At 35.0% G+C, this 12,108-nt stretch overlaps 1 long non-coding RNA gene across 1 annotated transcript; it reads right to left on the bottom strand.

Annotated features, from left to right (window-relative positions):
* Positions 1-5,194: 5,194 nt before the first annotated feature.
* LOC127539698 (uncharacterized) lies at positions 5,195-11,879 on the bottom strand. The gene is made up of 3 exons (XR_007948021.1): positions 11,782-11,879; positions 8,434-8,608; positions 5,195-7,584 (listed from the first exon to the last, which is right to left on the bottom strand). It is a non-coding gene; the product is annotated as an uncharacterized LOC127539698 (long non-coding RNA).
* Positions 11,880-12,108: the final 229 nt, after the last annotated feature.

The raw sequence follows: 12,108 nt of genomic DNA, 5'->3' as shown, positions 1-12,108 counted from the left end.
AGGAATCTACAGCATGACTTTTACCATGCTAGGCTAGATCCTAGTATCTGTCTTGATAAGTCCCTGCATGAGACAAAATTTTGCATTTCCCTTTCCCTCCTCCTTCTTTCTCCCCACTAAATGACCTGCCATTCATCTCTATTCTAGCCACCATTCAGTACTCAACTTGGATACCAACTCCCCTTGAAGATTTCTTAATCTCTAGGGCACTATTCCAATTAAAAGTGAAGTCTCCCTCTAATGAAATTACATGACTTTTAAATTCTTATGATCGTTAAATTCTATTCTACTGATTTAAAATTATTTGTGTTCTTGCCTTCCTCTTAATATTCCCATTGGAGTTTCACTTATCTTTGTACTCTCCCAGAATCTTATACATTGCAAGTACTCTATAAATAATTAATCGATAAATGAATGAATGGAGAGAGGGCTGACATCAACACAGATACTCAACCCAAAGCATAGTACCCTGCCCTACTCCATCATAGGTGACTCTGAGACTAAAGTTAAAAGATCCCCCCAAAAAAGACTATTAAAATGTTTTGGTTTAAGTTTCTTATAAGCAAGACTATTTGTGTATAGGACTCCTCAGGAAAAGAGTACTCCAGAGTTTACTAAATTAAAGATAAAGGAGAAAAATTTTTTAAAAGATCTTATATGTACATGTGCATGTACATCTACATAAATACATACATACATACATACACACACACATATATGAAACCAGATTTATTTATTTTGCTCAATAGTATTTTATTTTGCCAATTACATGTAAAGATAATTTTCAACATTCATTTTTGTAAGATTTTGAATTCCAAATTTTTCCCTCTCCCTCTTATCTGCCCTCCTTCCCAAGACAAGAAATCTTATATAATATAATCATATTTAAAGACAGATCTTCATGACCTAGTTTCATCCTTTTTTCCAAAATCTCAGTCTTGGAATGAGAGGGGCCTCCCTATCAATCATCCCAGATACCATCTGGAGCTCTGACCAACAGATGCCCAGAATAATCTGGATAAAGGGTGGCACAGAATGATATTATAGAATAAGAATGTGAACATAAATATCTTCACATTTATCATATAAAAGACTACAAGATGCCAATTATCTGTCTTTAACTCTCTCTTATTCATACTGGAGAGCATTCATTGCTCTCAAGTTTTACATACAAATTGTAGAAGTAGATGCCAAATACAAACAAACCATTGCTGGTCTGCTATAAAATATCCACTGATCTGCTATAAAGTACCCCAAGGTCAATGAGATTAAGCAAAAAGGACAAACTTTCAAAAATAATGTTCTTACTGAAATCCCATGAAAATTCCCCCCACCTCCCAAGAAACAGCATGACATAGGTTAGCTCTCTAAACCTTAAGAGCAAGGAAAACCTGAATTAAAGTGCAATCTTGGACTTGTGGTGGCTGCATGATCCTGAGTAAGTCACTTAAACTCTAATAATATGCACAATCCTTTAACAAAGAATTGCAGAGAAAGTGTAGACTGGTATTGATAGAGGGATTTTCCTCATTTGGGAATTCCTTTTACCAATGAAATCACAGATTTAGCTCCTATCCTTTCCCCAAATGACCATGGCCTATTAGTTGTTAAATTTGGTCTTTTATATTTTTGAATTACATAACACTAAGATAGCTACTAGATATTCTAGAGGCATAGGACTTTATAAACTTGTTTCACTTGCTGAAAAACCTAGAATCCTTCACTGATTATCTCAATAGCACTATTATTTAATGTACTTCATTGTTAAACTATGTGGTATATAATACGTGTCCCTCTGGTTAAAGTACTCTCACTTGTCATGCATTTTCCAGAGTCCAACAAATAAAGGGCATACCCTTATTGCCTAATAAAACTAATGATGTGTCTTTTGAACATTTGCTCTCCAATAAAAGATTTCTATTAGTCATTCCACTGAATAGATATTTCAAAATACATATGAGAATCTTTCCAATACCTATTTTTGATGACAGTCACCTATTCTGGTTTGATAAAGAGTTGGATAAGATGGCTTTTCAAGTCCACAGGAAAAGCCCAATAATAAAATAAGAACAAAAAATTGGGAACCTCCAAAAAATTATCAAACTCTGCATACCTTTTGACCCAACAGTAATTCTACTGGGCTTATATCCCAAAGAGATCTTAAAGGCGGGAAAGGGACCCACATGTACAAAAATGTTTGTGGCAGCCCTTTTCGTAGTGGCTAGAAACTGGAAACTGAATGAATGCCCATCAATTGGAGAATAGCTGAATAAATTGTGGTACATGAATGTTACAGAATATTATTGTTTTGTAAGAAATGACCAACAGGATGATTTCAGAGAAGCCTGGAGAGACTTACATGAACTGACGCTAAGTGAAATGAGCAGAAGCAGAAGATCATTATACACAGCAACAAGACTATACGATGATCAATTCTGATGGACAAAGCTCTCTTCAATAATAAGATGATTCAATCCAGTTCCAATTGTTCAGTGATGAAGAAAGCCATATATACCCAGAGAGAGGACTGTGCGAACTGAGTGTGGACCACAACATAGCATTTTCACGCTTTCTGTTGATGTTTGCTTGCATTTTTTTTTCCTTCTCAGGTTTTTTTTTCCTAAATCCGATTTTTCTTGTGCAGCAAGGTATAAATATGTATACATATATTGGATTTAACATATATTTTTAACATACATGTACCTGCCATCTAAGGAAGGAGGTGGGGGAAAGGAGGGAAAACTTTGAAATAGAAAGTTTTGCAAGGGTCAATGTTGAAAAATTACCAATGTGTAAGTTTTGTAAATAAAAAGCTTTAATTAAAAAAAAATAATAATAATGAAAAAATTGGGAGCCTCCCCAGTCAGACAGCATAGTACTCTGTGATCTCAGATGTAATTAATTAAACTGGTTTAAATATCTAAATGAGCCTTCTTGACCAATAAGTTCTCTTCAGGATTCCTATAAATGCTTGCATAAATTCCACAGTAAAATTTAACATAAATATTCTGTATCTCATGAAATCATAGACAAATCTTAGTATGCGATTTCCCGCCTTCTTCCCCAGCAAAAGATTGATGTTTATAAAGTTTTCACTTGCTTAGCAATATTCCTGTTATAAAGAATCATTACCAATATGGTTTATAAAACAAGGGACCATTCTATCAGTGAGGTCAAGATCAGTCAAAGGCAAAATAATCTCAAAATAGAAATTAAGGTGCAGGGAACCAGAGACAGCTTTTTGTCTACCAATGAATTAAAATGCTAGGAAATACAGAATGAGAAATGAGAACCAAATTCAGTTTACCAGAAGGGATGATTAATTTTTTAAAATGAACAATTAAACATATGCTGCTGCTCAATTGATACTCACAAAATTGGACAGCCTCGCGTAAGCACATAAACATGGATAATATATATTTTGGGGAATTGAACTGGCATATATTTGAGAAAGAAATAGTGGAAGGCAGTCATATCTTACCCAGCTGGCTCCAGTGTATATCCTTTAGAGTTATTACTGAAAATTTCATCTAACTCTGGGCATTTTCATCGGCTCTCTTCTGAACCTGGAATTCTCTTTCTCTTCATCTCTGGCTTCCTTGGCTTCCTTGAAGTATCTGCTAAAATCCTGCCTTCTACAAGAAACCATTCCCAATGCCCCCTAATGTTAGCACTTTCTGTCTGTTGAGTATTTCTAACTTATTTTGTATATATCTTGCTTGTACATGGCTATTTACATGTTGCCCCTGCCTTTAGATTGTGAGCTTCTTGAGACTAAGGAGAATCTATTGTCTTTCTTTGTATACCTAGTGCTCAGCCCTGTGTAGATACATAGTAGGCATCTAATAAATAACTGATAATTATTCTTTTCTCCTGTTTTGGCTTTTGAAAAACCCTACTTTTCTGGTTCTCCTCCTGCCTCTATAATTGTTCCTTCTCACAGAATGTCAGAGTAGCAGGATCACTTAGAGATCTACTCAAGCCTCTCATTTCACGAGGAAAAGTTTCAGAAAAGTGAAGTAATTTCTCCAAGATCGTCCTTGGAAGAACTGGGACAAAACTCTAAATCTGGATTCTGAATCTAAGGTCCATGGATTGGTCTGTAGTTAGATTTCAGTAGGCTTATGAGGCTAGATGGGAAAATTATGTATATATTTTAATATAATTAGTTTTCTTTGTAATTTTGTGTTATTTTGTCTGTTTTTTTTCTTTTTTTGAAAGAATTAAGTGACTTGCTCAGAATCACACAGTAATCATCTGAGGCTGGATTTGAATTCAGGTTTTCCAAATTCCAGGTCTCTATCCTGGAATCTCTATCCATTGCCCCATTTAGCTGCCCGTCTAAGTATGTTTTATATGCATTTAAAAACATTATTCTGAGAAGGGGGTCTATGGCCTTCACTAGATTGCCAGAGGGATTCATGGCATAGAAAGATTCAGAACTGCTATGTTTATCTTCATTCTTAATACCCCTTAAGTTAGGTGTTCACCATTGTTTTGCCTTTAACCTAATTCTCTTCTTTTTACACTTCCTCCCTTAATGAACTCATCTGGTCCCATGGATTCAACCATCAGCTCAAAGTAGATAATCACATTTTGATGCCCAGCTTTGATTCCTTTTCAGTGCTTCAGACCCACATCTCCAAACATCTATGGGCCATCTCCATTTAGATATACCACGGGTACCTCAAACTCAAGAAGTGCTAGAGTAGAAAAGTGTCTGATCTTAGAATCAGAAAACTTGAATTTGAATCTTAACTGTTACTTATTAATGTGACCTCAAGTCAGTTTACTCCCCATCCCCTCATTTTCTTCATTTGCAAAATGATCTTTAAAATTCTTTTTAAGATTCCAAATTCTATGAGCTTATGTCTAAAACCCAGTTTGTTATCTTTATGAAAAACTATTCCTTTTGGTTTCATTGTTTGTTGGCAGTACTCATCACTCACCTTATTTTCCATATCTGAAGTCTTATGTTACCTCCCCAAACCAGTTTGTTTTTCATCCATTCCTCCAATCTCATCACCTCTACCTTTAAGTCTTGGCCCTTAAGGACACCTATCTGGACTCATTATTCTAACATTTTTTTTGTCTCTACAAATTTTCTGTATTCTAACTCACCCACTAGTGCATCTGTCTGCCCCATGAATATCAAAGCTTCTTAAATTATGGGATATGAGGTCATGTAACTGAATGTGATGGTCATGAAATTATGATTTATTATAATTAAATGTTTGATTTGTATGTTTTATAATATCTATATATCTGGGGTCGTGTAAAAATTTCTTGGATGAAAAGGGGTCATGAGTCAAAAAAGCTCTGGCTTATATCACTCTCCTATACAAACTCTGTCAGTAATTACCCAATGCCCACCAAGGAAAGCTCAGACTCCTTCTTTTATTCTTTTATTATTATTATTTTCACATACTCTGCTCTAGTCCAGAGGTTCTAAACTTTTTCTGTGTATTGTACTATCAAGAGGGCAATTTGGCAAGACTATCAACTCCTTCTCAAAATGTTTTTAAAAGCATAAAGTATATAGGGTTACAAAAGGAAGCCAATTTTACTGAAACAGTTATCAAAATATCATGAAAGGAAATGGCTAAACAAGTAGTAGTATATGGCTGTATTGGAATACTATGGTCCTATAAGAAATGATGAGTTCAATGAATCTTAGAATAACATGGATAGTGAAGAGTGAAATGAGCAGAATCAGAACATTTTATTTAATAACAGCAATATTGTTTTAAGAATGACTGAGTAAATAAGTCATTTTGATTATTATAAGTACTCAAAGATGCTATCTGCGTCCAGAGAAAGATCTGATAAATAGAAGTATATGTGAATAATTTTACATATATTATATACACAAACTTATTTGTGTCTAAAGATGGCTATCTCTGGAGGGAAGAGGAAAAATATATACATGATAATTTTGTTGTATATTTAAAAGAAATAGCCAGCTTTGCAGTTTTTATGTTCAATCATTTTTTTTATTATACTATGTTATGGAAATTCTAATTTTACCCCATAAATTAAAAATAAAAAATATTTTTAAAAGAGCAAATTTACAGACCGAATCTTAAGAAGCCCTGTTCTAATTAAACTTGAATACTAACTATTCTCTAGTCTATCTACTCTGTTCTATTTCTACCCTTTTTTTTAACCACACTATTGACTATGCTCTGAATTATCTCTTTTCCCCTCCCCTAACATGCCCACTGAATTCCTACACAGCCTTTAAAAGCTAAATGCTACCTCCTTCTATAGTAAATTCATACTCTACCTTCTTTCATAATTAATACCTTTGAAGTTGATAAAGAACTTTTTTTCCCAAAAGAATTATTAAACATTTATTATATGCTAGTTACTATGTAAGTGCTGGCAATGCATTGGCAAGGGAACGGAGGCATTTCCTGCCCTCGAGGATCTTAACACTCTAACAGGAGCCCAGAAGGTTTTTAAGGGCAGTAATGGACAAGGGAGTCTTATAGAATGGTAACTGGAGACATAGGACAATTGACTGACCTGTACTTGGTAGGGATGGTAGGTGCTGATTTGCTATCTATGATCCAACCTCCTAAAGCTATTGTGATTATCAAATTTATTTAATACATATAAAGCACTTTGTGACAATATATAAATGCAAGTTATAGAAAAAGTATGAAGAAAAAACTTAAAATCTTGACAAGAACAATCTTCTTAGAATTAGAGCTGGAAAGGGTAGAGGTATGGGGTGAGACAGAAATGTTAAGTAGCAAGATACAGAGAGGGTCAGGAAGTGACAGTGGTGGTCGTGCAACTAGGCAAGATGTGGTGAAATACTCATAAATCAAAGTCCGGAGTTACAGGAGTAAGGGCTTAAGTTTCTGACAGAATGGGACACTAGAATGCAGGTGGAGGCAGCCAGGAAGAAGGCACCCACCAAATTCACTGGCATGGTCTTTTTCTCATGGTCCTTTCCATCCAAGGGAATGAGATTCCCTTTTATGTTGAAGGGTGTCTTTCAGACTACTATGCTATACTTTTATAAACGGCTAGTGAAATATCTAAAGATGGTTGACTCACTCTAAAGTACATTTTTCCTTCTGTTCTTATCACTAGAGATTGGTAGGAGGAAGGAGTTTTGCTAGATTAGAAGATTAATGAACTTTAGTCCATTAAAAGAGTTAACTTTGGACAGGAATATATCATAACCCCAGAAATAGATCAAGAAAACCAGGTGTATGATACCAAATTGAAATAAGGGAAGCAGAGAAAGATCTGGAATGTGGAATCGAAGTTTATCTATTATGTTGTTGTAAAGAAGTTGAATAGCATTTTAAATTTATAATATGCAAATATATCCCACTTTTTGTAACAGGTATTCCTCAAAAGGTTTATAATATATCTATTGTTAAATAAAAAATCCTATTTTCAATACTGCAAAGGAATTTTGTGTTTAAAGTCAGCGAGGTTCTCACAATGGGTTTTTGAAGATAAGACATTGTGACTGTCATTAAAGTGGGCAACTTCAGGAAGAAAGTTTGGACAATGTCTGCTTACATTTACAGCAAACTTCATCTTCTCGGTCTGTCAGGCTACCTAGTAGAGAAAAAAACAACTAGTGAGCTTCTGTGCTGTATCAATAAGGAAAGAGTCCCAGTAATTGAGAGACTGGAATCCATAAGGTCTCCAGTATTAAATTCTGGCTTTTTCAAGATACAACTACTATATTAACAAACACTTTGTCAAAGAGCAATTCCAAATAATTAATAACCATATGAAAAAATTCTCTATATTACTGAGAAGAAAGATACACATTAAAACAATCCTGATCTTTTTACCTTATAACTAGCAAACTGGCAAAGATTACCAAAAATGGGAAGGGTATTAGAGGAGCTGTGGAAAAGTGTAGCTGTGAATTTGTCTAATTTTTTAGAATTCTCCCTCAAAAATCACTAAAATGTCCACTCTTTGACTCAGAGATCTCACTACTATGTATATACTTCAAGGAGTACCAAGACTGTGATAGGATCAATATCTTGAAGGATTTTCTCTAGCTCAGTTCTTGATTCAGTACTTAGCACCTAATTAAGTAGGCACTTAATTAGTGTTTATTAATATGTTATGTTAATAGCTAAACAAATTGTGATAGATGAATATAATTCTTGGACTATATATTAAAAAATGATTCAGAGAAACATGGGAAGGCATAAACAAATGCAAAATAAACTAAGTGGAACTAAAAAATGCAATATGATGACTACAACAATGAAAAAGATAATGGTAAAACAAAAATGAATGTTTTCTAACTGTAACAGACACAAAATGATAAAGTAGATGACAGATTAACAAACAAACAAATTAGCTAGCTAATTAGAATTTAAAACAAACAAACAAACAAACCAAATACTATATTTCAGACACTGTAGAAAATAAGAATGTCCTTACTTTCCACAAGCTTATGAGGAGTATGGGGGGAGGAAGAGAGCACTTGGCAATTGGTAGTGAAGTGAATCCAAGTCCAGGGAATGAATGAAATGAGCACAGCATGTGTAGGTCCTTTCAGAAAATGTATATCAGACCAGGAACTCACTAATCAGGAAAGCAGGCTTCAAAGGACAGCCTATAAAGACCAAGAGATGAAAAATATATTGAGTAGATGCTGTATAAACATAAATATCATGTCTATTGTATCTACAAAAGGGACCAAAGTATATTCTAGAAAGCTACTCAGTATATAAAACAAGGTATGGTGGTGCTATTTATATCTTTCACAAAGAAAAGAAATATTTAAAACACAAGATGCTCATAAGCTGTTTTAATTCCTATTGTACTCTTCTAAGAGGTTAATATTTAAAGTGCCAAAATATGAATTATTTGCAGGGACTGCTCATTTTCATCTTCCCCTTGACTCTACTTCTGAATCAATTTCAAACATCTATGTACTCTGGGAATGATTTGGGGTTTTTCTCCTTCTGATGTTCATTCTTTCCTCTGCTAGGAATTGTAGTTGCTGCTGGGAGTATTACTTCAATCTTCTAATGATTTCAGATCTTTTGAGTCTATAAAGTATTGGCCAAGGCTGGAAACATTCATCCTCAGGTTATTTTTTAGTCACCCAGGCAGAGTTGTGAAGTCATAATAATTGCCTTCAGATCCTGACTTGAATTCTTATTATCTGTGTAGTACTGGGCAGGCCTGAGTTTCCTAATCTGTAAAATGAGAGGGTTAAAGTGGAAGACTTCTGAGGTCTCTTCCCATTCTAGTTCTATGATGCTACCTATGATCCAATCTCATACAGTTGTTGTGACGATCAAATTTATTTAATGTACATAAAGCACTTTGTAACAATATATGAAGTTATGAAAAAAGGACAAAGAAAAAACTTAAAATCTTGACAAGAATAAGAAATCAATTAATCAATCAATTAGTATTGCTAGACACTGTACAAGGATTGGAGAGAAATAAAAAGGTGGCAAAGGTGGCACCTTTTCTTTTTGGAAAGAAATACTCAGTTCTTCATAAAACAGATCCCATGTAGGCCACTATCAGTTTTCCTTGTCAACTGAGCAGCTGTCAAAGGGAAAGTTTTAGGCTACTACAATTCCAGACTGAATTCTGTGACCTACATGTAAAGGGTTGTGTATCTGATTACCAATCTTGGCTGAGCATTCTCTTTGCTGATCAAGGAGGCAGTTGAAGGAAGCAGCCTACTAAGTGACCAGAAGTAAATCCAGGCTTGTATTGCCACCTACCAGTTAATTGACATCATGCAAGATTATTTCAACTCCTTTCTTCCTTTCCTAATTCAGTAAAGTGTTTAATAAAATTTACTCCAAATTAAAACACAAAGTCTAAATTCAGAAGACCATGCTATTTATTAGCTGTGGTGTAGTTATAAAGGTTCAGTCAGAATTGAAGACAATAATATAATCAGTAATTCCTGAAATCTTGCACAATTGACTAGGGAAAACAAACTCCACCAATAAATAGATAAGCAATATTAACCATAAGAGGAAGTAGTACAAAAATTGCTTAGAAATGATAACCTTAGGGGCAGCTAGGTGGTTCAGTGGATAGAGCACTAGCCCTTAAATCTGGAGGAACTGAATTCAAATCTAGTCTCTAACACTTACTAAATGCTGGGCAAGTCACTTAACCCCAATTGCCTCAGCAAAAAAAAGAAAAAAAAAAAAAAGAAATGATTACCTTTTCAGAACAGGGTGTCTCAAAAGTCTTAGGATAAAAAGAGACAATAATTATAAAGCATTTTTGCAAACCTTAAAACTTCTATATGTACTAGATAACAATAATTACAATATTAAGTAGCACTTTTGCATAGGCTGTCTCCTACTTGAAGAACTATTTTCTCTTCATTTATGGTAATAAAATTCCTAGTTTCTTTTAAGATACTGTTCAAATGTTATGGCTACTATAAAGCCTATCCTCTTTACCAGTTGCTAGTACCTTCTCTACAGAAATTACTTTGTATCTATATTGTCCATATTTTACATTTAATTTTCATAGTACATGTTATTTTTCTCCAATTAGAAGATAACTTCTTGAGGGTAGGAACACTTGTTTTTGTCATTGTCACTGTATTCCTGGTATCTATCTCGGTATCTGGGATATAATAGGACCTAATGAATGCTTATAGGGCTTCAATAAATGTGGCTGAGTAATACAAACATTCATGGATGCCTATGATTGTAAATGAATGCAGGCATCAACATAGAGCTGATAGCAGTGGTTCTTAGATTTGATCCTAGGTCTTCTAGGGGAAGGAATTTTGTGTTTGTACTATACTTGTACTAAGGCTTGGATTAAAATTCTGGCTCTGCTTTCTGTAAGTATGACTTTCCACCTCATTTTTACCCTCTTTAGTGCTCAACTTCCTAGTCTGCAAAATGAGGAAGTTTGACCTAATGACCTCCCAGGATCCTTCCAATTATAAATCTGCTCCTAACTTTAAATCCAGTGTACCTTCTATTACAGTGTGCAGGAATGGTGGTGAAACCTAAAGTCAGCAAAGCTGAATTTCAATTTTCTTCTTAACTCAGTTTTAGTAATTCATAGAGCATGGAGCATGTTTTAATGGATAGACACTCCAACTTGAAAGTTGGATTTGATTATTTAATATAGCAGCATGAATTTATGCCAGAACTACTGAATTGAATCTGAAGAGAAGTGCATTGCCAGTGGATACATTGACCAATGGCACAGATGACTTTTCTCAAGTTGGTGTTTTTGAATTTGAAGCATGTGAATTCAATAAATATCTGTGTATGTTATGTTGGGGACACCTAGCTGTCTAATGGATAGTCTTCTGGCTTCAAAGGCAAGAAGACCCACCTCTGATAGATAGTGTTGATGACTTTAAAAATATCCTGTCTTCGGGGCAGCTAGGTGGCGCAGTGGCTAGAGCACCAGCCCTTAAATCAGGAGGACCTGAGTTCAAATGTGATCCCAGACACTTAATACTTACTAGCCCTGTAACCCTGGGAAAGTCACCTCAGCAAAAAAAAAAAAAAAAAAGAAGAAGAAAAAAAAAGTCCCACCTTCTGGAACAGCCTTTTCCCTCTACCCACCTTCCTCTGAATTTTCTCATCTGGGAATCCCTCGTACCAAAGCGCCAAAATCATCCTTTATATTAAGTTATTTTTATTAATCGCTTATTATTTTTATTTTAATAAAATGCTAGCTAAGAAAATTATGTGCTGATACTTGATGTGGTTTTATGAAGAATTTCTGCAAGACAATCTTTTTGTTAAAAAAAAAAATGACAACGTGATTTACCTTTTATTGTTGCCCCTTGAAAAGCACAGTAGAAAAATAGGGGTTTTGGAATCAGAAGCATTGGGTTCAAGTACGATCTATGTGAAATTAGGTGAAAGTCGAGAACTGGCCAAAAGCATCCAACTATTCTGGGGCAATAGTCCTAATTGTATTGAAACACGCCCTCCCACATGGTTCATTCTCCGCATGCGCGCAAAGAATTTCCGTGGAGCCCTCCTGAGGAATAGAATTGGCGCAGGGTGACGACGTCACATCACGACCCGGAGCGGCCTCCTACTGCTTTCTACGTCAAGCCGCCGCCGTGGCCTCCGAGGCTTCTGCCTCTGG

This window comes from Antechinus flavipes, chromosome 6, assembly GCF_016432865.1.
Source record: "Antechinus flavipes isolate AdamAnt ecotype Samford, QLD, Australia chromosome 6, AdamAnt_v2, whole genome shotgun sequence".
Taxonomy (NCBI): Eukaryota; Metazoa; Chordata; class Mammalia; order Dasyuromorphia; family Dasyuridae; genus Antechinus; species Antechinus flavipes.
This window is presented reverse-complemented; position numbering and strand designations above follow the sequence as displayed.